Genomic DNA, 22,744 nt, shown 5'->3' on the forward strand with positions numbered 1-22,744 from the left:
AAAGATTATGCATTTAATAATTATAGAAAAATCTACTAACAATATTTAGATTAATACTAAAATTTAGTAATAATTTAGAAATCTCTAGTTTGAACTATTCATGAGGAAATTACAAATTACTACACATCTGTAACTGGTAGCATTCACATGCCAGCTGTGGTCTATTATTTGGTGACATGCGGGGACTGCTTCTAAGTTGTTTGAGGGTCTTCTATTATCTGAATTATCAAGGACAAGATGATGTGACCTGCAGCTCATTGGGGGTCAAGGGGAAAGGTGGTAGAGGTGAGGAATAAGAGAAGTAAAATGTAAGTGCAAAGGCTTTATTCTCTCTGCTTATGGATCCTTCCTCATATCCCCGCACTGAGTCCACCAGTTCTGCTTCCCAGTAAACAGCCTATGGGGTACCTGCCTGTAAATACCTGGAGCATCACCAGGTTGGGGGGGCGGGGAATTAACAAACACCCTAAAGCCTTTGAGGTAGAAGCAACGCAGGCCCCCTTATAATGTGGGCCAACCGCCCGGCCCCACGCTCCGCGGATCTCGCCCGGAGTGGTCTCCTGGATCCTCTCTCCTCGGGCGAGCGTCCGGTTCCCGCGCGCTCCAAAGGGCTGCCCGCCGGCCGAGACCACACCAGGGGCGGTGCCTGACCCACCCAGAGGGCAGAGGGCGCTGCCTGCTCCGCTCTCCAGGCACCGCCCCGGCTCCCGGATGTAGGTTGCCCTCCGCCCGCCCCGCCCCCCTCACCCGCAGGCCACCCGGCTTCCCACTGGATGGCGGCGGCCGGGTCCTGGAGGCCCGCAAGGCGGGTGCTGCTCAGCGCTCTTCGCTGACCGGCCGCGGCGGTAAATCCTGCCCCGCCCACTTGCGTAAGCAAAGGTACGGCCACCCCAGGCCCCGCCCCCTGTCCTGACAGATAAGCCTCGTGGCCAACCAGGCTTCTCTTAAGTTTTGCTCCGTATCCCCGCCCTAGCTTTGAGCCCCACCCCCAGCGGACATGCTCCGCCTCCAGCCCGCCTCAGAGGAAAGTGAGCTCTGGGTTAAGAAGCTGCGGGTGTGCGCCGCCTGAGTGCACTCAGTACCTGTAATGCCTGTGGTGCCGGCCGGGAGGGTCGGGCCCAGGAGAAGGCAGACTAGCCCCTGCCCTGCCCAACTTCAGTCCAGCCAAAGAGAAGTAAACGAGGGAGTGGGTGTTAGGTAAGGAAAGTACCGTGACCGGACGGGTTAGGTGAGAAGGTTTCTTGGAGGATCTGAGACCGGAAGATGGAGGGAATTCGCTAGGCCAGAGGCGGGAGGGTGCCCAGGGGAGGGGACAGAGTTCCAGTAAAGTAGCAGGCCTCGGTGAGAGGATCACCATAGGTTCCAGAAACTAAAACAATTTTTGACCAATATGGCTGGAGCGTAGAGTAGTCCAGCAAGAAATAAAGCTGGACAGAGAATGGAAGTCAGATTCTAGAAGACTCTAGAGGTTCACACTTTAGGGGATTTTAAAGTGGGAACGTGGCATGATCAGATCTACATTTCATAAAGGTCACTCTGCAGAGTGCATTGGGAGGAGATCAGACTAGAGACAGGAAAATCAGAAGACTGTCATTGATGTGGACTAGGATGGGGGCAGTGAGGATGAAGAGAGAGGGGTGGATTTGAAAGATGTTTTGCACAGAGAATTAACAAATTTTGGATGAGGTGGCAGGGTAGGTGAGAATTAAAGAGAATGAAGAGTAAAGATGACTTATTTCTGCATCAGCAAGGTCAATGGTGGCCGTACAAGTTATTGCTCTCTCCCCACCATATTTTTAGCACTTTCAGAGCTGTTACCTTACTGCCTTGAGTGATTCTCTTTTGTGTAGAGAATTTATTGCTGTTCCAGATTAGAGGTTCCTTGAAGAAATGGACATCTTCAGGTTTTCTTTTGCTTAGATTGTACCGCAAATTACCCATTTGATCATTTGCTGAATGATCCAATGAATCAATGGTCCCAAGGGTTTGATCCTCAAAACTAAAAAAAAGCTGTCAGAAAGGCCAGTCCTCAAGATGTAGATTTACAGTCATGTGCCCCATAATGACATTTTGATCATCGATGGACTACATACATGACATTGGTCCCATAAGATTATAATACAGCTGAAAAATTCTTATCACCTAGTGACAAAGCCATTATAACATTGTAGCGCAATGTATTACTCACATGTTTGTTGTGATGCTGGTGTAAACCTACCATGCTGCCAGTCATATAAAAAGATAGCACACATAATTATGTGCAATACATAATACCTTATAATGTTAAATGACTATTTTTACTGGTTCATGTATTTACTGTATTACACTTTTTATCATTATTTTAGAGTGCATTCCTTCTACTTATAAAAAACAGTTAACTGTCAGCCTCAGGCAGGCCTTTCAGGAGGTATTCCAGAAGATAGCATTGTCATCATAGGAGATGACAGCTCCGGGTGTGTTATTGGCCCTGAAGACCTTCCAATGGGACAAGAAGTGGAGGTGGAAGACAGTGACATTGATGATCCTGACTCTGTGTAAGCCTAGGCTAATGTGTGCGTTTGTGTCTGTTTTTAACAAAAAAGTTTAAAAATTAAAAAGATATAAAAAGCTTATAGAATAAGGATATAAAGAAAGAAAATAGTTTTGTATATCTGTACAATGTATGTTTTAAACTTAGTACAAAAGAGTCATTTTTTTCAAGTTTATAAAGTAAAAACATTGTGGTAAGCTAAGGTTATTGAAGAAAGAAAAATATTTTTTCATAAATGTAGTGAAACCTAAGTGTACAGTGTTTATGAAGTCTATAGTAGTGTACAGTAATTTTTCTAACAAAAGAAATATATACTGTTACAGAATATTAAAAAGACTAGAAGAGAAGGTATCACTTTTCTGATATGAGTCAGTATTTGATCTTACATCATGTTATCACAGTAAAATGGAATCAAAGATTGACTCACCCCAGCATTATCAAAAGACCATGGAGGCCGGGCGTGGTGGCTCATGCCTGTAATCCCAGCACTTTGGGAGGCTGAGGCGGGTGGATCGTGAGGTAAGGAGTTCGAGACCAGTCTGGCCAACATAGTGAAACCCTGTCTCTACTAAAAATACAAAAAATTAGCCAGATGTGGTGGTGTGTGCCTGTAATCCCAGCTACTCAGGAGGCTGAGGCAGGAGAATTGCTTGAACCCAGGAGGTGGAGGTTGCAGTGAGCTGAGATCACATCATTTCACTCCAGCCTGGGCAACAGTCTGAGACTCCATCTCACAAAAAAAAAAAAAAAAAAAGACCATGGATTTGGGGGGCCAAGCAGCCCTGGGTTTGAATATTGGCTCTATCCCAAACTAGCTGCGCAATTCTGGACAAGTGAGGCATTCCTTAAGACTCAGTGTTAGTTTCCTAGGGCTGATGTAACAAAGCACCAAAAACTGGATGGGTTAAAACAACAGAAATATATTGCCTCACAGTTCTGGAGGCTGAAAGTCCAAAATCGGTGTCAGTAGGGTCATGCTCTCTTGAAGGCTCTATAGGAGGATCTGTTCCATCTCCTAATTTGTAGAGGCCCAGGTGTTCCTTGGCTGTATCACATCACTCCAATGCTCTGTCTTCACAGGGTGTTCTGGGTCTCACTGTCTTCTTATGAGGGCACCAGTCATATTGCATTTGGAACCCGCCCTATTCCAGTATGAACTCAACTTATTGTATCTACCATGTCCCTATTTCCAAATAAGGCCACATTCTCAGGTACTGAGGGTTAGGACTTTCACATGTCACTTTTCGGGGGACAAAATTCCATCCATAACACTCAGTATCTTCATCACATAGGTGAGAATAAAGTTACCTTCCTTGGAGAGCCATTATGAGAACCGTGTATGAACTTATTTTTAAAAATTCCTAGCACAATATCTGACACATGATAAATAAGAAAAGTGTAATGTAATAAAAACCAGTCCATTGGAATGATACATTCTTTTTTTTTTGAGATGGAGTCTCACTCTGTTGCCCAGACTGGAGTGCAGTGGCATGATCTAGGCTCACTGCAAGCTCCGCCTCCCAGGTTCACACCATTCTCCTGCCTCAGCCTCCTCAGTAGCTGGGACTACAGGTGCCCGCCACCACGCCTGGCTAATTTTTTGTATTTTTATTAGAGACGCGGTTTCACCATATTAGCCAAGATGGTCTCGATCTCCTGACCTTGTGATCCGCCTGCCTCGGCCTCCCAAAGTGCTGGATACATTACTTTAAGTGGTGAAAAGCACAATTACTTTTGCACCAATCTTATAGTTATCAATACTATCTTTAAACAGTGTTTCTAATATTTTCTACTATTATCCTTTACAGTTCACAAGCAATGAGTTCTGCTTTTCACTCTCTTCTTGCCTCACCCTATTTGTGTTTCTATTTTCACTTTTTTAAAGTAAACTATCTTTATGTGGGATATACCTTTTAAAAACTCTAGCACAAACCTTAATGACAAGCTCCCGAATATAATCAACAAATGTCTCAGGTGATATGTCCTGGAAGTGAGGGAAGGGAAAGTGAGAAAAAGTAGTGTTTTGCACTGTTTATAATATATTATCTCTAATTCTCATTCCAACCCCATGAGACAAGCATTATTAACCTTGCTTTTAGAAGAAGAAACTCAGGCTGAGAGAAGGTTAAGTAACTTGCTTAAGGTCAGAGCTAGCATGTGGTAGGGACAACATTCCCCCCAGGTTTGCCTGGCTCCAAAGAGCACATGTATTATTCTCCCCTCCTTCCATCACCTTGTGGTATTATTTCCAAACTCACATTATCTTTTCCTATTTCCTTTCCAAGTAGTCACTTGGAGCTGTCATTTTCCATATTCATATACTTCACTAAATCCTTGCTTCTCTTTCCCAAAATTGGCCAGAAGTAAAATTGTGAAGTATGTAGAAATCTTCTTTTGATCATTTGGTAAACTTTGACAAGGCCTTGTGGAATACTTTGGAGATTGACAATCATACCCAGCCTTTTCTCTTTTTCTGCATTCTCAGAGACCAAGATGTTCTTCCTTCTGTGTAAGACCCCTCCTTTGTGCTCTTAATCTCATCCCTTTTAGTCTCTTTGGGGATCTTTATCTCAGAACTGTATCTTTCATCATTCCCACTTCCTCTGCACTTACTAATATTTCCTATTTTTTTTAAATCCCTTTATAGCATCCTCCCTCCGAGTCATCACCCAATGGCTTATTTTCCATCTTCTTCTTTCGAGCCCTGGAGAGAAAAGTATAGTATACAGTTGTCAACTCCATTTCTTCTTCAACTAATCCACTGTAGTCAGATTTTGATCCCACCTTCCACTGAAACTGCTCTAAGATTACACGAAAGCCTTTTAAATACCAAAGCCAATGAATGCTTTGAAATCATCATCTTACTCCATTTCTCTGCTGTAGCGGACAGTTTTTATTACCTCATTCTGTTTAAAACTCTTCTTTTTCTTGGCTTCTGGAAGATTGCATTTGTCTGTGCTCCTCTTAATTTTCTTGGGTTTTTTCTTCCTCTACATTCTAATATGGCCCACAGCCTGTCTCTCATTGCATGCCATCCCGAGAATTCTTCCACTCTGATAGCTTCAACCAGGACCTTTATACATAGCTACGCACCAGAGATGTATAGCTGATTCTGTCCTCACCTGACCTTCTCTTTAATATTTCCAAAGGACTTTCTCTTAAGACGAATATTGAAGAAAAAGTGAAAATTTGCTGTCAACCTCTCAAAGTAGAGAGAGAGGGCATTCTAAGCAGGCAGTTTTGATATCATGTGCAGAGGTATGGAAGTATGAAACACCAGTAAAAATTGAGAGGGCTGTGGTAAGTTCAGTATTGCTGCCGGGTGAAGTGGAATAGGTGTGGTCAGGATGTGTGCAGAGATGAGAGGTGAGGCTAAGCAAATAGGCAGGGGTCAAGTGATATGAAGGATCTTATTAGCCATACTAGATGGTTTCAAATTTTGCCCTATGTATGGTGGGCCATTGTGGCATTCTGAGAAGAGTAGTGTAATTGGCTGTAAGTTTTAGACAGCTTACTGTTAGGAAAGTAAAAGAAGTCTAAGACTAGAAGCAGGAGGCCAAGGAAGAAGCTATGGTAATAATCCAAGTGAGAGATGGTGATGAGGTGAACTAAGACAATGGACATGGTTTGGAGAGACAATGGGTGTTTCTAAAGTGGAATCAGGAGGATTTGTTGAAAAATCAAATAAAAGGGAGGAAAAAAGGTGGACTCTAGGATGATGAGGTTTCTGGTTTTTGTAATGGGGTAGATGAAAAACAATTTAGCGCAATGGATTATAGGAAGTGACGTGTATTTATTGGAAAAAATTCATGTATTGATTCATTCATCAGACAGACATTTAAGCATTTTCTACATGCTAGACACTATGCTAAGCCCCAGAGTAATTTCTAATTTGGACATAACTTTGAGAATGCCTTTAACATCGAGATGGAGATGTTTAGCAAACAGGTAGAGATAGGCATCTAAAGCTCAGCAGACACATCTCCATTTTGTTGTTATTATTAACAACGTTGTCACATATGTTCTTGTGGGTAAATTTTTGCCCAGATGCTTAATTATCTACACTGTGCAGAAGATATTAGAGAAATGAGAATGGCTGAAATTTATAATCCCATGCCATGTCATTTATATTACTTTGTTTAATAATGTCCTTATCAACTTTTGTTCTGTGATTGACATAACTTTCCAAAAGGAACAAATGTGCAACTACATGACTGAGCAGTGTGATATAACTGATTTCTGAAAAATTTGATATAGAATCAAAGGGTTAAATATCCTCTTCATAAGCATTTTTATTACTCTCAGAGAAATTTACTACCTTCTTCAGTTTAACATTTCAGTGTTCTTGGACTTAACGTTTTAGATATGATTACTACTTATATATTGCGATAGCATTATGAATAAGCATTATCCTTTTTGGAAAAGGGGAAAAATTTGGAAAGTCATAAATATATGTACCTTTTAACTCAGTAATTCAACTTTTTGAAAATTCAGCTACTCTAAAATCATCTAAGCAATAGAAAAAGCTGTATGCGTGATGATGTTTATCACAGCTTTATTTATAGCTTTTAAAGGAAAGGAAGCAACCTTGGTGTCCATGGGAGTAAATTATAGTTATTTTTTGTGTAACCATTAAAATTATGGTTGGAAAATTATAGAGAGATATGAAAAATGTATATGATAGAATGTTAGACAATTCAGGAGAAAATTTTAAGTAGACTATAATTATAACCATGTAAAAAATACATATGAAAAATAATGTAAGTATATTGCCAAAATACTAACAATAGTTATATTTGGATGGGGAAATTATAGTTTGTTTGTTTGTTCCCAAATTATCTGCATATCAGAGATTGATCATTTTCATTTTCCCAGGGATCACTTGCCCTTTCTCTAATAAAAGTACCCTGACTCAACAGAGGGAATTGCAGGTTCCTTCTCTGAGTTCATGTGGTTTCAGTGGGGTTGACTCCACCCCGCCAGAGACATAGCCCAAGCCAAGATCATCAAAAGGAATTAGACCCAATTCTAGGACTTTTATTGAAACTTTAGGAAAAGATGCAAGTTATTTCCACTGTGGATTGGTAAGAGGATAGAGTGGAAGCCTGGAGCTGTAGGCAGCCATATAGTCAGAGTGGGGGTACAATCTATTTGTGAAAGGAGCCAAGACAGAGGAACACAAAGACAAGAGATGGCGACAAGGAGACTGGATTCTGAGAACACTGTTTGAGCCCCAGGACCTAACTGTGTCTGATGTGAAATTATCCCTGGAATTTTCAGTTATGTGAGCCCATAGCTTTATTTTGGCTTCAGCCAGTCTGTATTTTTTCTCTTTTAATTGACAACAAAAAGAGTCCTAATTAATTAGATAATCAGATTTTGTCACCTTTTTATTTTTTTTAAAAAAGCATATGCATCATAAGCACTCCAAACCATCCTAAACATCCTAAAGCTTATATTCATTTCTTGACCTGCACTAGAAGTGCAGGAGAAATATTGATTTTAACTTTAGGATTCCAGAAATTCCAGAAATCTTGACTCAGCCCAGTCACATTGCCTTCACAAAGTTACCGAAGGTTTTAGGCAGGGGGAACAAAGTAATACAGAAGGACTTTGTTGTTAGTTGGGCTAGTATTTGATAATTACAGTAATGTGTACTTTTTGTTTTGTCTCTCTAGAACCCCTCCCTTCTCCTGCTGACAGCATTCCCTACTTCTTTTTGGGAACTATTTCTTTACCCAGCTCTGCCAGGGATGGGCAGATTATGTAAATGTGGTCATTCAGCATCCTTTTGAGATTTTCCAAATAGAAATTAAGAAAAAAGACTCTTTTACCTGAAGTTGAAGCAGAAAGATGCTAGTGCCCATGACTCCACTCTTCTAGACGATGCTGGTCTGAGAGAAGGAGGCCATCTTGCTGAGGAAAGCAGAGGTAAGATATAAAGTCCAAATGGTAAATAATTCAGTTCTAGTAAGTCTCCAAGAATAGCTACATTCCCGTCCTTTGCATTATTTGATTATATGAGCCAATAAAATTTCCCCCACCCCCTAAGGTACTTCCTATTAGATTTGTTCATTTGCATCTGAGAGTCCTAGCTAAATATATGTCTAGTGCCCTGGTAAACCGAGGTAGGGACATGTAGCCTAACCTAAAGGTCATGTCAGATCTATCTGTTTTTCCCTAAACCTGCAGATCTTGGGACCTTGCCACTTTCTAGTCAGTGGCATGTTGGAGATCAAGCCAAGGATTTTTACTTTGTATATGAATGAGGAAGATAGAAGATAGTGCAAGATGGTAAGGCATGTTTTGAAGCAGGAAGTTCTTTTTTTGTTTGTTTGTTTGAAATGGAGTTTCGCTCTTGTCACCCATGCTGGAGTGCAGTGGCGCAGCTCACTGTAACCTCCGCCTCCCGGGTTCAAGCAATTCTCCTGCCTCAGCCTCCCGAGTAGCTGGGATTACAGGTGCCTGCCACCATGCCCGGCTAATTTTTTGTATTTTTGGTAGAGGCGGGGTTTCGCCATGTTGGGCAGGCTGGTCTCAAATTCCTGACCTCGGAGATCGAAACCATCCTGGCTAACACGGTGAAACCCCATCTCTACTAAAAATACAAAAAAAAAAAAAATTAGCCGGGCATGGTGGCGGGTGCCTGTAGTCCCAGCTACTCGGGAGGCTGAGGCAGGAGAATGGCGTGAACCTGGGAGGTGGAGCTTGCAGTGAGCCGAGATCACGCCACTGTACTCCAGCCTGGGGGGCAGAGCGAGACTCCATCTCAAAAAAAAAAAAACGTCCTGACCTCGTGATCCGCCTACCTCGGCCTCCCAAAGTACTGGGATTACAGGCGTGAGCCACCATGCCTGGCCTGAAGCGGGAAGTTCTAAATCAGCTTACTCACTTAAGTGAAAAGGAGTAACAGAGAGAGAACAAGATGGCTTGTCATCTGTGAGGAGGCAGTTCATTAGCTGTAAAGAAAAAGGAAATGGAAGAGAGAGTATCTACATGGCACTGAAAGATGAAAGAAGCACCCACTAAGAAATGCGGTCCAATCAGTGACTTGAAACCCAACTGGATTAGCAATTCCTCTCCCTTGAGAAGGAGAGAAGGGCAAAAACGTGGTGGAAGGAAAAACAGGAGAGTTGAGAATGGGACAAAAGTCGCATGTTGGTTTAGTACTAGGAGAGTTTTACAGAGATATACTATACTATTCCAGTTTTTTTAAAAACAGGAGTGCTTGCTAAATATTCAATCATCAAAGATAAAACATGGCAGTATATCATTTATGATTTCTGATTGATATTATACTTCTCATTTGAACAGCTAAGTTTGAAACTCTAAGGAAAAGAAAAGCTCACATAAGACCTGGCTAGTCAGGTATGTATATTGAAATTCAATCTTTTCATAATAAAAATCAATAATAAGAATTCTTACATTTTCTCTAATATGAATCAAAATGCACAAGATTTTAGTTGTCATCAGCAGTGTTATATAAATTAGCAAACACAAGAAAAATATGAAAAGGTTGTTAATATTTATAAATTTAGAGATGCTATTTATATCCTATCCCTTTGAATTTGATGCTAATATATAACAGTTAGTGAGTTAACTTGGACAAACAGCTTCGAACATGAAATACATTTACTTCAAAGTCAAAGCCATTTTTCTAAAAGGATGAACTAGTTTTGCAAATGTACATGCAAATTTTAAAGGGAGCTGATGTCTTGGCACATGATTCAGTTACTGGAAAACTTCTAAGTATGTTTGAAACAATTTGGGTATATAAATCTGTTTTTTCAACTGCGAATTTTATGAAATCTTACTACAAGTATTTCTGATGAAAATTTAACATCTGCACTGAGATGTGCTATAAGTGTAAAATATACACCAGATTTCAAAGACTTAGTATGACAAAAAGAATAGAAAATATTGCAACAATTTCTTATATTGATTACATGGTGATATTTGAAATACGCTGGAATATACTGTTCTATCTCAGCATGAAATTTAAGAAGGACAGTGTGGAGGAGGTGGGAGTAACCTTTCTGAAATGACATTTCAACTTATTCTCTTTTAGCACTCCACTGCATTTCTCAAGCGTTCCTTTGGAAATTATTTAGCCAATGAGCCTCCACTGGAGAACAAATGACAAACATGGAGGAAATGTTTATGTAGTAACATATAGAAAAACATTCTCACTAATCAAAACGATGCACAGTGAAACAGTGATGAATAGTCTTTCTTGGATCTTCAACTCAGCTGTGTACATACCCTAAATATGCATGTTCCAATTCATAAGGGTGAGCCACTGATTCCAGCTTGAGTTCAAAGGAATTGCCTGGGAATTCACAGTTCTTGTTTTTCTTGTCTGGAAGTCTTTACGAGAGCAATTAGGCAAAAAAAGAAACAAGACATCCAGAGAGAAAAGGAAAAGGTGAAATTGTCACTGTTTGTTGATGACATGGTCTTATATATAGAAAAATTTTCTTATATATAGAAAAATCTAAAGATTCAAAAAAACTATTGAAACTAATAAATAGATTAAATAAAGTTGCAGGATGCAAAATCAACACACAAAAATCAGCATTTCTATACACTAACAACAGTCTATCTGGAAAAGAAATCAAGAGAACAATCCCATTGACAATAGCCACCAAAAAAAAAAAAAAAGCTTAGGAATAAATTTAACCCAGGAGAAGGGCCTATACACTGAAAACTATAAAATGTTAATGAAAAAATCAAAGACACAAATGGAAAGATACCCCTTCCAATCAATTCATCAATTGGAAGAATTAATATTGTTAAAATGTCCATACTACCCAAAGCAATATACAGATTTGAAGCAATCCCTATCAAAATTACAATGTCATTTTTTTATAGAATAGAAAAGATAGTCTAAAACTGATATGGAACCAGAAAAATTTTGAATAGTAAAGGCAATCACTAACAAAAACAGCAAAGCTGGAGGCAACACAATACCTGATTTTAAACTATACTACAAAGCTATGGTAATTTAAACAGCTTGGTACTGCCAAAAAAATACACACATTGACCAATACAACAGAATAGAGACCCAAGAAATGGCTACATGTATGTAAGGTCAATTGATTTTCAGAAAAAAAAGTCAAGAATACACAATGGGGAAAGGATAGTCTCTTCAATAAAAGAGTCTTGTAAAAACTGGGCATCCATATATAGAAGAATTAAATTGGACTCATATCATATGCAAAAATCAACTCAAAATGGATTAAAGACTTAAATGTAAGACTCGAAATTGTAAAAGTACTACAGGTTGAGTATCCCTCATTCAAAATACTTGGGACTGGAAGTGTTTTGGATTTTGTTTTTTATTCTGGAATATTTGCATTACATTTAATGGTTGAGCATCTCTAACCCAAACATCCAAAATCCAAAATACTCCAGTGAGAATTTCCTTTGAGCGTCACGCCAAAACTAAAAACGTTTCAGATTTTGGAGCATTTCAAATTTCAGATTTTCAGATTAGGGATACTAATTTTTTTTTCTTTTTCTTTTTCTTTTTTTTTGAGACAGAGTCTTGCTCTGTCGCCAGGCTGGAGTGCGGTGGCGTGGTCTCAGCTCACTGCAACCTCTGCCTCTTGAGTACAAGTGATTCTCCTGCCTTAGCCTCCCAAGTAGCTGGGACTATAGGCATGCACCACCATGCCCAACTAATCTTTTGTATTTTAGTAGAGACGGGGTTTCATCATGTTGGATAGGATGGTCTTGATCTCCTGACCTCGTGATCTGCCTACCTTGGCCTCCCAAAGTGCTGGGATTACAGGCATAAGCCACTGCACCCGGCCTAGGGATACTAAATATAGAATAAAATAAAAGGGAAAAACTACCTTACATTGATCTGGGCAATAGTTTTTTGGACTTTTTTTTAACCCCCAGTGCTCAGGCAACAAAAGTAAAAATAGACAAATGGGACTGTATCAAACTAAAAAGGTTCTTCACTGCAAAGAAAACATTTAGCAGTGTAAAGAGACAACCTATGGATTGGGAGAAAATATTTGCAAGCTATACTTCCAATAAGGGGCTAATATCCAAAATATGTAAGGAACTCAACTCAATAGCAAGAAAACAAAAAAAAAACTCAACTAAAAAATGGGCAAGGGACCTGAATACACATTTCTCAAAAGAAGATATATAAATGGCCAACAGATATATGAGAAAATGCTCAACATTGCTCATCATTCAGAAAATCCAAATTAAAATCTCCATATCATCTCACACTTGTCAGAATGGCTATTATCAAAAAGCTGAAAGAGAACAAGTGTTAGGAAGATTTGTGGAAAAGAGGGTCCCTCTTGTATACAGTTGGTAGAAATGTAAATTAGTACAGTCTTTATGGAAAACTATGAGGTTTCCTCAAAAATCTAAAAGTATAATTACCGTATGACCTAGCAGTTCCACCTCTGGGTATTGACTCAAAATATTTGAAATCAGTTTGTCAAAAAGATGTCTGCACTCCCATGTTCCTTGCACTGCTATTCAAAACAGCCAAGTTATAGAATTAATCTAGATGTTCATCAACAGATGACTGGATTAACAAAAAAGTGGTGTAGATATACAAAATGGAATATTTTTCAGCCTTAAAGATTCTGTCATTTGTGACAATATAGATGGAATTGGGAAACATTATGCTAAGTGAAATAAGCAGGCACAGAAAGATAAATACTGCATATTCCCACTTACATGTAGAATCCAAAACAATTGAACTCAGAAGCAGAGAACAGAATGGTGGTTACAGAGGCTGGAGGGTGAGAAGAATGTGGAGATGATGGTCAAAGGGTACAAAATCTCAGGAGAAAAAAGTGTTATTTTTTCTTGAGAGCTATTGTACAGTATGATAAATATAGTTAATAATAGTGTATTCTACATTTCAAAATTGCTAAGAGTAAATTTCAAATGTTCTCATCACAAAAAACATTTGAGGAGATATGTTAATTAGCTTGATTTAATTATTGCACATTATATTCATAAATCATAATATCACTTTGTACCCCATAAATACATGCATTTATAAATTGTCAATTTACCAAAAAATGGAAAGATACATTTGGTTTGAGATGAACCTGTAGTGGGCTCCCCTCCCCACTCCCACAGAAGGAAACTAGATATTTGTCTACTAATCAGTGAGGAAAACTGCATGTTTATAGGGAAGTGAGGTTGGCATGTTATAGTTATGAAATCTGCTGGGTGGCTTGGATAGTATCTTGTTGGAGAAAGGACTCCTAGTCAGGTTTTAGGCCTAATCCTGCTCGTAAGATACTTGCCCTGGAAAAATCACTGATGTCCATAAGTCTCTTTTCTATAATTTGAAAATTGGGCATTAAAATAGCTGAGCTTCAGAGTCCCTTTCAGGTCTGTCATCCTAAAATTATGTAATTCGTGAATCACAATAATTTCAGAAAACATAAGTACATTTTTCCTCCATATGGGGCCAACATCCATAATTCTGAAACACTATTATTAAAGAAGATAAAATAGAAAGAAAAAAACAGGTTCCATGGCTATTTTAAGGGTCTATTGGCATAACTCCATGAAGCATTTTGGTAAGTGACCTTGTTGTAGTTCTGCAGCTTTAAACTTCAAGAAAGTTTTCAGACCAAGCTGTATCACCCTTGGAGAGGGGGTGGCTGAAGGAGAAAAATGGTTATTATGTCTAAGCCTCTGTACACTGCACTGAACTCGGAGGTGACGTTGTACATTGTCTGGGCCAGAGATTGATGAGATGCACCTGACTCAGATGAAGACATATCCTGATTAGTCTATAGACAGAACTACTGGAGGGGATTAATCAAGCTTCACATGACCCTCACTTACTTGGACTTAGCCACATCTGTGCTTCCTTCCCCTCCCCTCCATCAGAATCAGGGAGGGGGTTCTAGAAGCTTGCCTCTGCATGTTTGCTCTAAAAAATAATGCTAAGTTCTGTGTCTTTCCTTTTGTACCCTTTAGAGAATTGAACTTTGTCTGAAAACCCCAAGAAAGACTATGTCAGATATTTCGTGTAGTCTGAAACTGTAATTGAACTTAACAGTACAGTGGTTGCTTATGTAAAAATGAAGGAATCCAGCCGGGCACGGTGGCTCATGCCTGTAATCACAGCACTTTGAAAGGCCGAGGTGGGTAAATCACGAGGTCAGGAGTTTGAGACCACCCTGGCCAATATGGTGAAACCCTGTCTTTACTAAAAACAAAAATTAGCAGGGTGTGGTGGCCTGCACCTGTAGTCCCAGCTACTTGGGAGGCTGAGGCAGAAGAATCACTTGAACCTGGGAGGTGGAGGTTGCAGTGAGCCGAGATCGCACCACTGCACTCCAGCCTGGGTGACAGAGTGAGATTCTGTCTCAATAAATAAATAAAAACAATCCAATAATTTATTCTTGGTCTAGTATAGAAAAAAAGCATATGTTGAGGCAACCAAGAATTGAGTAGCAAATGAAACATTAGAATTTCCCGTGAGAACAAATACTACATGAAGTGAAACTGGGCCTCCAAAGCTTTATCTTAAGGATAGCAAGAAATAACCAACAGTAAATCCCATACATTGAGAAGAGCCAGCAGGAGGCAGCAGATCTCATTGACTAGGGGAAGCACTTGCCCTACAGTAGATCTGAGGTCGTATTTCTTTTCTAAGTCATATTTTTTTTTCATTTCAATTATATGAATTGAATCAATCTACTTCATGGGTTTCTCTACTTTGCATTCACTTTTGAAGGATATCCTCCCTGCATGTGAAATTTTAGGAAGAAAGTTTTGTAGGAGTTTTTTCAGCACTTTACACATGTTGTTCCTTTGTCTTGGGTCCTCCATCATTTTTTGTTTGCATTGTGTTTTTGTTTTTGTTTTTGACACGGGGTCTCACTCTCGCCAGGGCTGGAATGCAGTGGTATGATCATCGCTCCCTACAACCTTGGCCTCCTGGGCTCAAGCGATTCTCCCACTTGAGCCTCCCAAGTCGCTGGGACTACAGGTGTGTACCACCATGTCCAGCTAATTTTTGTATTCTTTGTAGACGAGGTTTCACCATGTTGCCCAGGCTGATTTTGAACTCCTGGACTCAAGCAAGCCACCTGCCTCGGTCTCCCAAAGTGCTGGGATTACAGGTGTGAACCACCATGCCTGGCCAGGTCCTCCAGTGTTTCTGATGAAAAATCAACTGCCATTCTTCTCATTGTTCCTTTTTGTGTATTGTGACTATATTTTTCAGGTTATTTTAAAGACTTTTGTTTGTTTTAAAAAAGGCTTTGGTCTTCAGTAGTTTGACATAATGTGCCTATGTATGGTTTTCCTTGTGTTTATCTTGCTCAGGATTGTTGAAATTTTTGGATTGTAGGTTGATTTGTTTTTAACAATTTAGAAAAATATTTGCTATTATTTTTTCAAACATTTTTTTTTGCTCCAGTCTATCTCTTCTCTCTCTTTTCAGTTATATGTATATATTGCTTTATGTTGTTCCATATGTCTCTGGGATTCTTCTTATTGATTATTTTCTCTTTGTAATTCAGTTTGAATAGTTTCTGTTTACTTGTTTCAGTAAATAATCTTTCTTTTACAGCATCCAATCTGCTATTAATCCCTTCAAGTACATATTTCCTTTCAGATGTACTTTCAATTCTATAATTTCCATTTGATTTTGTTATAGTTTCCATTTTTCTGCTGAGATTTCCGCATCTGCTCACTTATTATGCGTATAGTTTTCTTGAAACCCTCAAGTATATTTATAATAGTTGTTTAAAAATATTTTTCTGCTAATTTAAACATCTGTGTCATCTTGAATCTGTTTTCATTTAGGTGTGTGCATGTATAATTAACACTATTTTTGCTATTCTTGTATTTAGTGGTTTTTTTTTAAATCATACATTAGATGTATCAATTGCTATGTTAAAGAAAGTCTGGATTATGCCATCTCCTTCAAAAGGTGCTGAGTTTTGTACTAGCAAGTAGTTAATTTACTAGTGAGTCATTTTGATCCTGGGGTGACTTGGCTTTAGGCTTCTTTAGAGCAAGTCTAGAGTAGCCCTCACTCTGTGCTATGGTCTTCAGTCCTAAAGAGTGTGGCCTTTCTACCATTCGATTGTTTACATTGAGTGTTCAGCAAAGCCTTCACTTTGGCTGGTAGGAATCCCAATATCTCCTAGTTTTGTGCAAGCTCTTGCATTTTCATCCAGCTAGAGCACCGCCCCCCACAACCCCAGCAGCGATTCCATGCCATGTCCTTGTAGAGTCTTCTTACATGTTTGTGCAACTTAGTTTTCACCCAAAAAACCAAGGAGACTTCTACACATATTTATGGGGCTGCTTGTTTACAGATCTGCCTCATTAGTACCACAGATTTGAGCTACCCCAGCATTACCAACCTCTAGTCTGTGTTTTCTCCGTCCAGCATGACCACTGCCTTTTGTGTTGCCCTCAAGCAGAACCTATGATGAATATTGAGCTCACCTCCTGTGTTTTCTTCTTAAGGATCACTGCCTTGTGCTACTTCTTATCCAACATCTAAAAATTGATGCTTTACGTATTTGTACGTTTTTAGAGTTATTCATTTGGAAAGTAAGTCCAAAATTCATTATTCATCATAGCCAAAGCCATAATATTATGTGTCTCTCTAGATCTATCTCATTTATGCCTTGTGTCTTCTATCAAAAGCATTTGGCTTTGATACTAGACCTTGTCCTGATACAAGACTGTGCTCATCAGGTAGAAACTTGGAAAATAAATATCCTTTTTCCTTTCAGCTCTGATTCTTTTTCTTTTTTATTTACATATAGATATTCAAAGTGATCATATTTTTTTTGCCCTTACATACTTGAGTAGGATTGGTATTTAATTGTGGAGCTTATTATAATGATTCTCAATGACTTCAGCAGAGGTTTTTGTTTTGTTTTGATTTATTTCGTTTGTCCTAGAATATTATGTGGGCACTTACTAGAAATAAGTAAACCATGGCCCAGGCCTTGAAAAACTTTTTGCTAGTGTTTGATGAAATAAAAATTAACCTGGTGTATCTTTTTATTTTTTAGCAGTTTTTTTATTTCAATTGGTTTTTGGGGAACAGGTGGTATTTGATGAAATGGACAAGTTCTTTAGTGGTGATCTCTGAGATTTCTGTGCACCCATCACCTCAGCAGTGCACACTGTACCCAGTGTGTAGTCTTTTATCTCTCGCCCCACTCTCACCTTTCCCCTCAAGTCTCCAAATCCATTGTGTCATTCTTCTGTCTTTGCATCCTCATATCTTAGCTTCCCCTTATAAATGAAAACATACGATGTGTGTGAGTTACTTCACTTAGAATAATGGCCTCCACTTCCATCCAGGTTGCTGCAATTGCCGTTATTTCATTCCTTTTTATGGCTCAGTAGTATTCCATGGTGTGTACACATATTTCTGGGGCTGCTTGTTTACATATATATATATATATATATCACATTTTATTTATCCACTTGTTGATTGATGGGCATTTGGACTTGTTCCATATTTTTGCAATTGCAAATTGTGCTGCTATAAACATGCTTGTATAAGTGTCTTTTTCGTATAATGACTTCTTTTCCTCTGGATAGATAGCTAGTAGTGGGATTGCTGGATTAAATGGTAGATCAACTTTTAGTTCTTTAAGGAATCTCCACACAGTTTTCCATAGTGGTTGTACTAGTTTACATTCCCACAAGCCGTGTAAAAGTGTTCCCTTTTCACCACATCCATGCCAACATCTATTATTATTATTTTTTTTTAAGTTATGGCCATTCTTTTAGGAGTAAGCTTGTATCATATTGAGGTTTTGATTTCTATTTCCCTAATAATTAGAGATGTCGAGCATTTTTACATATGGCCACTTGTATAACTTCTTTTGAGAATTGTCTAGTCATGTTCTTAGGCCACTTTTTGATGAGAGTGTTTGTTTTTTTTTCTTGCTGATTTGTTTGAATTCCTTGTAGATTCTGGATATTAGTCCTTTGTCGGATGCATTGTTTGCAAATATTTTCTGCCACTCTTATGAGTTGTCTGTTTACTCTGCTGATTATTTCTTTTGCTTTTCAGAAGCCTTTTAGTTTAATTAAGTCCCATCTATTTATCTTTGTTTTTGTTGCATTTTCTTTTGCATTCTTGGTCATGAAGTCTTTGCCTAAGTCAATGTCTAGAAGAGTTTTTCTGATGTTATATTCTAGAATTTTTATGGTTTCAGGTCTTAAGATTTAAGGTCCGTGTTGAGTTGATTTTTGTTTAATGTGAGAGATGAGGATCCGGTTTCATTCTTCTACATGTGGCTTGCCAGTTATCCCAGCACCATCTGTTGAATAGGGTGTCCCTTCTCCACTTAATGTTTTTGTTTAGTTTGTCAAAGATCTGTTGGCAGCAAGTATTTGGCTTCATTTCTGGGCTCCCTATTCTGTTTCATTGGTCTATGTGTCTATTTTTATGCCAGTACCATACTGTTTTGGTGACTATAGTCTTGTAGTGTAGTTTGAAGTCAGGTAATGTGATGCCTCCAGATTTGTTCTTTTTACGTAATCTTCCTTTGGCTATGCAGGTTCTCTTTTGGTTCCATATGAATTTTAGGATGTTTTTCTAATTCTTTGAAGAATGATGATGGTATTTTGATAGGAATTGTTTTAAATTTGTATATTCCTTTTGGCAGTATGGTCATTTTCATAATATTGATTCTATCCATCCATGAGCATGGGATGTTTTTCCATTGGTTTGTGTCATCTGTGATTTCTTTCAGCAGTGTTTTGTAGTTTTCCTTGTAGAGGTATTTCACCTCCTTGGTTAGGCATATTCCTAGGTTTTTTTTTTTTCCAGCTATTATTAAAGGGGGTGACTTTTGTATTTGATTCTCAGCTTGGTTACTGTTGGTGCATAGCATAACTACTGATTTGTGTACATTAATTTTTTATCCCGAGATTTTGCTAAATTCATTTATCAGTTCTAAGAGCTTTTTGGAGGAGTCTTTATGATTTTCTAGGTATATGAGCATATCATCCACAGACAGCAACAGTTTGATTTCCTCTTTACCAATTTGGATGCCTTTATTTTTTTCTCTTGTCTAATTGTTCTCTCTAGGACTTCTAATACTATGTTGATTAGAAGTGGTGAGAGTGGGCGTCCTTATTTCAGTTCTTGGGAGGAGTGCTTTCAACTTTATTCAGTATTATGTCGGCTGTGGGTTTGTCATAAATGGCTTTTATTACATTAAGATATGTCCCTTCTATGCCAATTTTGCTGAGGGTTTTAATCATAAAGGGATGCTGGGTTTTGTCAACTGCTTTTTTTTGCATCTGTTGAGATGATAATGTGATTTTTTTTTAATTGTGTTTATGTGGTGTATCACATTTATTGACTTGCATATGTTAAACCATCCCTGAATCCCTGGTATGAAACCCACTTGATCATGTTGGATTATCTTTTAGATAAGCTGTTGGATTCAGTTCACTAGTATTTTGTTAAGGATTTTTGCATCTATATTCATTAGGGATAGTGGCCTGTAGTTTTCTTTTTCTGTTACGTCCTTTCCTGGTTTTGGTATCAGGGTGATACTGGCTTCATAGAATAATTTAGGGAGTATTCCCTCTTTATCTTGTGGAATAGTGTCAATTGGATTGGTACCAACTATTCTTTGAACATCGGACAGCACCAGCTGTGACTCCATCTGGTCCTGGACTTTGTGTGTGTGTGTGTGTGTGTGTGTGGCAATTTTTAAATTACCATTTCAATCTTGCTGCTTGTTATTGGTCTGGTCAGAGTTTCTGTTTCTTGCTGGCTTAATCTAAGAGGGTTGTGTATTTCCAGGAATTTGTGTATCTCCTCTAGGTTTTCTAGTTTATGCACATAAAGGTGTTCATGGTAGCCTTGAATGATCTATTTCTGTGGTGTCGGTTGTGGTATCTCCTGTTTTGTTTCTAACTGAGCTTATTTGGATCTTCACTCTTCTTTTCTTGGTTAATCTCAGTAATGGTCTATCAATTTTATTTATTTTTCCAAAGAACAAGCTTTTTGTTTCATTTGTTTTTTGTATTTTTTGTTTGTTTGTTTCAATTTCATTTAGTTTTGCTCTGATCTTTGTTATTTCTTTTCTTCTGCTGTGTTTTGGTTTGGTTTGTTCTTGTTTCTCCAGTTTCTTGAGGTGTGACCTTAGATTGTCTATTTGTGCTCTTTTAGACTTTTTGATGTAGGCATTTAAAAATATAAACTTTCCTCTTAGCACTGCCTTTGCCATTTCCCAGAGGTTTTGATAGGATGTCTCACTATTATCTTTCAGTTCAAAGAATTTTTAAATTTCCATCTTGATTTCATTTTTGATCCAATGATCATTTAGAAGCAGGTTATTTAATTTCCATGTATTTGCATGGTTTTTAGGGTTCCTTTTAGAGATAATTTCCAATTTTATTCCAATGTGGTCTGAGAGAGTACTTGGTAGAATTTTCTTATATTTATTGAGACTTGTTTTGTGGCCTATCATGTGGTCTATTTTGGAGAATGTTTCATGTGCTAATGAATAGAATGTATATTCTGCAGTTGTTAGGTAGAATGTTCTGTAAATATCTATTAAGTGCATTTGTTTTAGGGTATAGTTTATTTAATTTTAATTTTTTTATTTTTTTTGAGTCAGAGTCTCACTCTATCACCCAGGCTGGAGTGCAGTGGTGTGATCTTGACTCACTGCAACTCTGCCTCCCATGTTCAAGCAATTCTCCTGTCTCAGCCTCCTGAATGACTAGGATTACAGGCATGCACCACCATGCCCAGCAAATTTTAGTATCTTTAGTAGAGACAGGATTTCACCATGTTGACCAGGCTGGTCTCGAACTCCTGACCTCAAATGATCCACCCTCCTCAGCCTCCCAAAGTGCTGGGATTGCAGGTGTGTGAGCCGCTGTGCCCGGCCTGTTCTAATGTATAGCTTAAGTCCATTGTTTCTTTGTTGACTTTCTGTCTTGATGACCTGTCTAGTGCTGTCAGTGGAGTACTGAAATCCCCACTATTATTGTGTTGCCATCTATCTCATTTCTTAGATCTAGTAGTAATTGTTTTATAAATTTGGGAGCACCAGTGTTAGGTGCATATAAATTTAGGATTGTAATATTTTCCTGTTGGACTACAAATTTTATCATTATATAATGTCCCTTTTTGTCTTTTTAAACTGTTGTTGCTTTAATGTTCTGTTTTTTCTGATATAAGAATAGCTACTTCTGCTTGCTTTTGGTGTCCATTTTCATGGAATTTTTTTTTCACTGCTTTAAGTTTTTGTGAGTCTTTATTTGTTAGGTGAGTCTCTTGAAGATAGCACATACATGGTTAGTGAATTCTTATCCATTCTGCCATTCTGTGTCTTTTAAGTGGAGCATTTAGGCCATTTACTTTCCATGTTAGTATTGAGATGTGAGGTACTTTTCTATTCATCATGCTAGTTGTTGCCTGAATACCTTGTTTTGTTTTCATTTTGTTATTGTTTTATAGGCCCTGTAAGATATATGCTTTAAGGAGCTTCTGTTTTGGTGTATTTCAAGGATTTGTTTCAAGACTTAGAGCTCCTTTTACCTGTTCTTGTAGTATGGGCTTAGTAGTGGTGAATTCTCTCAGCATTTTTTTTTCTGAAAAAGACTGTATCTTTCCTTTATTTATGAAGCTTAGTTTCACTGTATACAAAATTCTTGGCTGATAATTGTTTTGTTTAAGGAGGCCAAAGATAGGACCCCAATCCCTTCTAGCTTGTAGGGTTTCTGCTGAGAAATCTCCTGTTAATCTGATAGGTCTTCCTTTATAGGTTATCTGATGCTTTTGCCTCAAAGCTCTTAAGATTCTTTCCTTCATCTTGACTTTAGATAACCTGATGACTGTGTGCCTAGGTGATGATCTTTTTGCAATGAAATCCCGGGAGTCCTTTGAGCTTCTTGTATTTGAATGTCTAGATCTCTAGCAAGGTCAAGAAATTTCCCTCAATTATTCCCTCAAATATGTTTTCCAAACTTTTAGATTTATCTTCTTCCTCGGGAACACCAGTTATTCTTAGGTTTGGTCGTTTAACATAATCCCAAACTTCTTGGAGGCTTTATTCATTTATTAAAATTCCTTTTTCTTTGTCCTTGTTGTATTGGGTTAATTCAAAAGCCTTGTCTTTGAGCTCTGAAGTTCTTTCTTCTACTTGTTTGATTCTATTGTTGACTTTTTGGTGTATTTTGCATTTCTCTAAGTGT

At 38.4% G+C, this 22,744-nt stretch overlaps 1 long non-coding RNA gene across 2 annotated transcripts; it reads left to right on the forward strand.

Annotated features, from left to right (window-relative positions):
- The first annotated feature begins 1,020 nt into the window (after positions 1 to 1,020).
- LOC129458434 (uncharacterized) lies at positions 1,021 to 17,566 on the forward strand. 2 transcript variants are annotated; one of them, XR_008649626.2, is made up of 6 exons: positions 1,021 to 1,197; positions 2,346 to 2,534; positions 8,209 to 8,461; positions 8,723 to 8,824; positions 9,845 to 9,898; positions 10,599 to 17,566. It is a non-coding gene; the product is annotated as an uncharacterized lncRNA (long non-coding RNA). The 2 variants fall into 2 exon arrangements; XR_010114756.1 differs by having other exon boundaries at positions 1,030 to 1,197; positions 14,507 to 17,566.
- Positions 17,567 to 22,744: the final 5,178 nt, after the last annotated feature.

This window comes from Symphalangus syndactylus, chromosome 19 (assembly GCF_028878055.3).
Source record: "Symphalangus syndactylus isolate Jambi chromosome 19, NHGRI_mSymSyn1-v2.1_pri, whole genome shotgun sequence".
In the NCBI taxonomy this organism is placed as follows: domain Eukaryota; kingdom Metazoa; phylum Chordata; class Mammalia; order Primates; family Hylobatidae; genus Symphalangus; species Symphalangus syndactylus.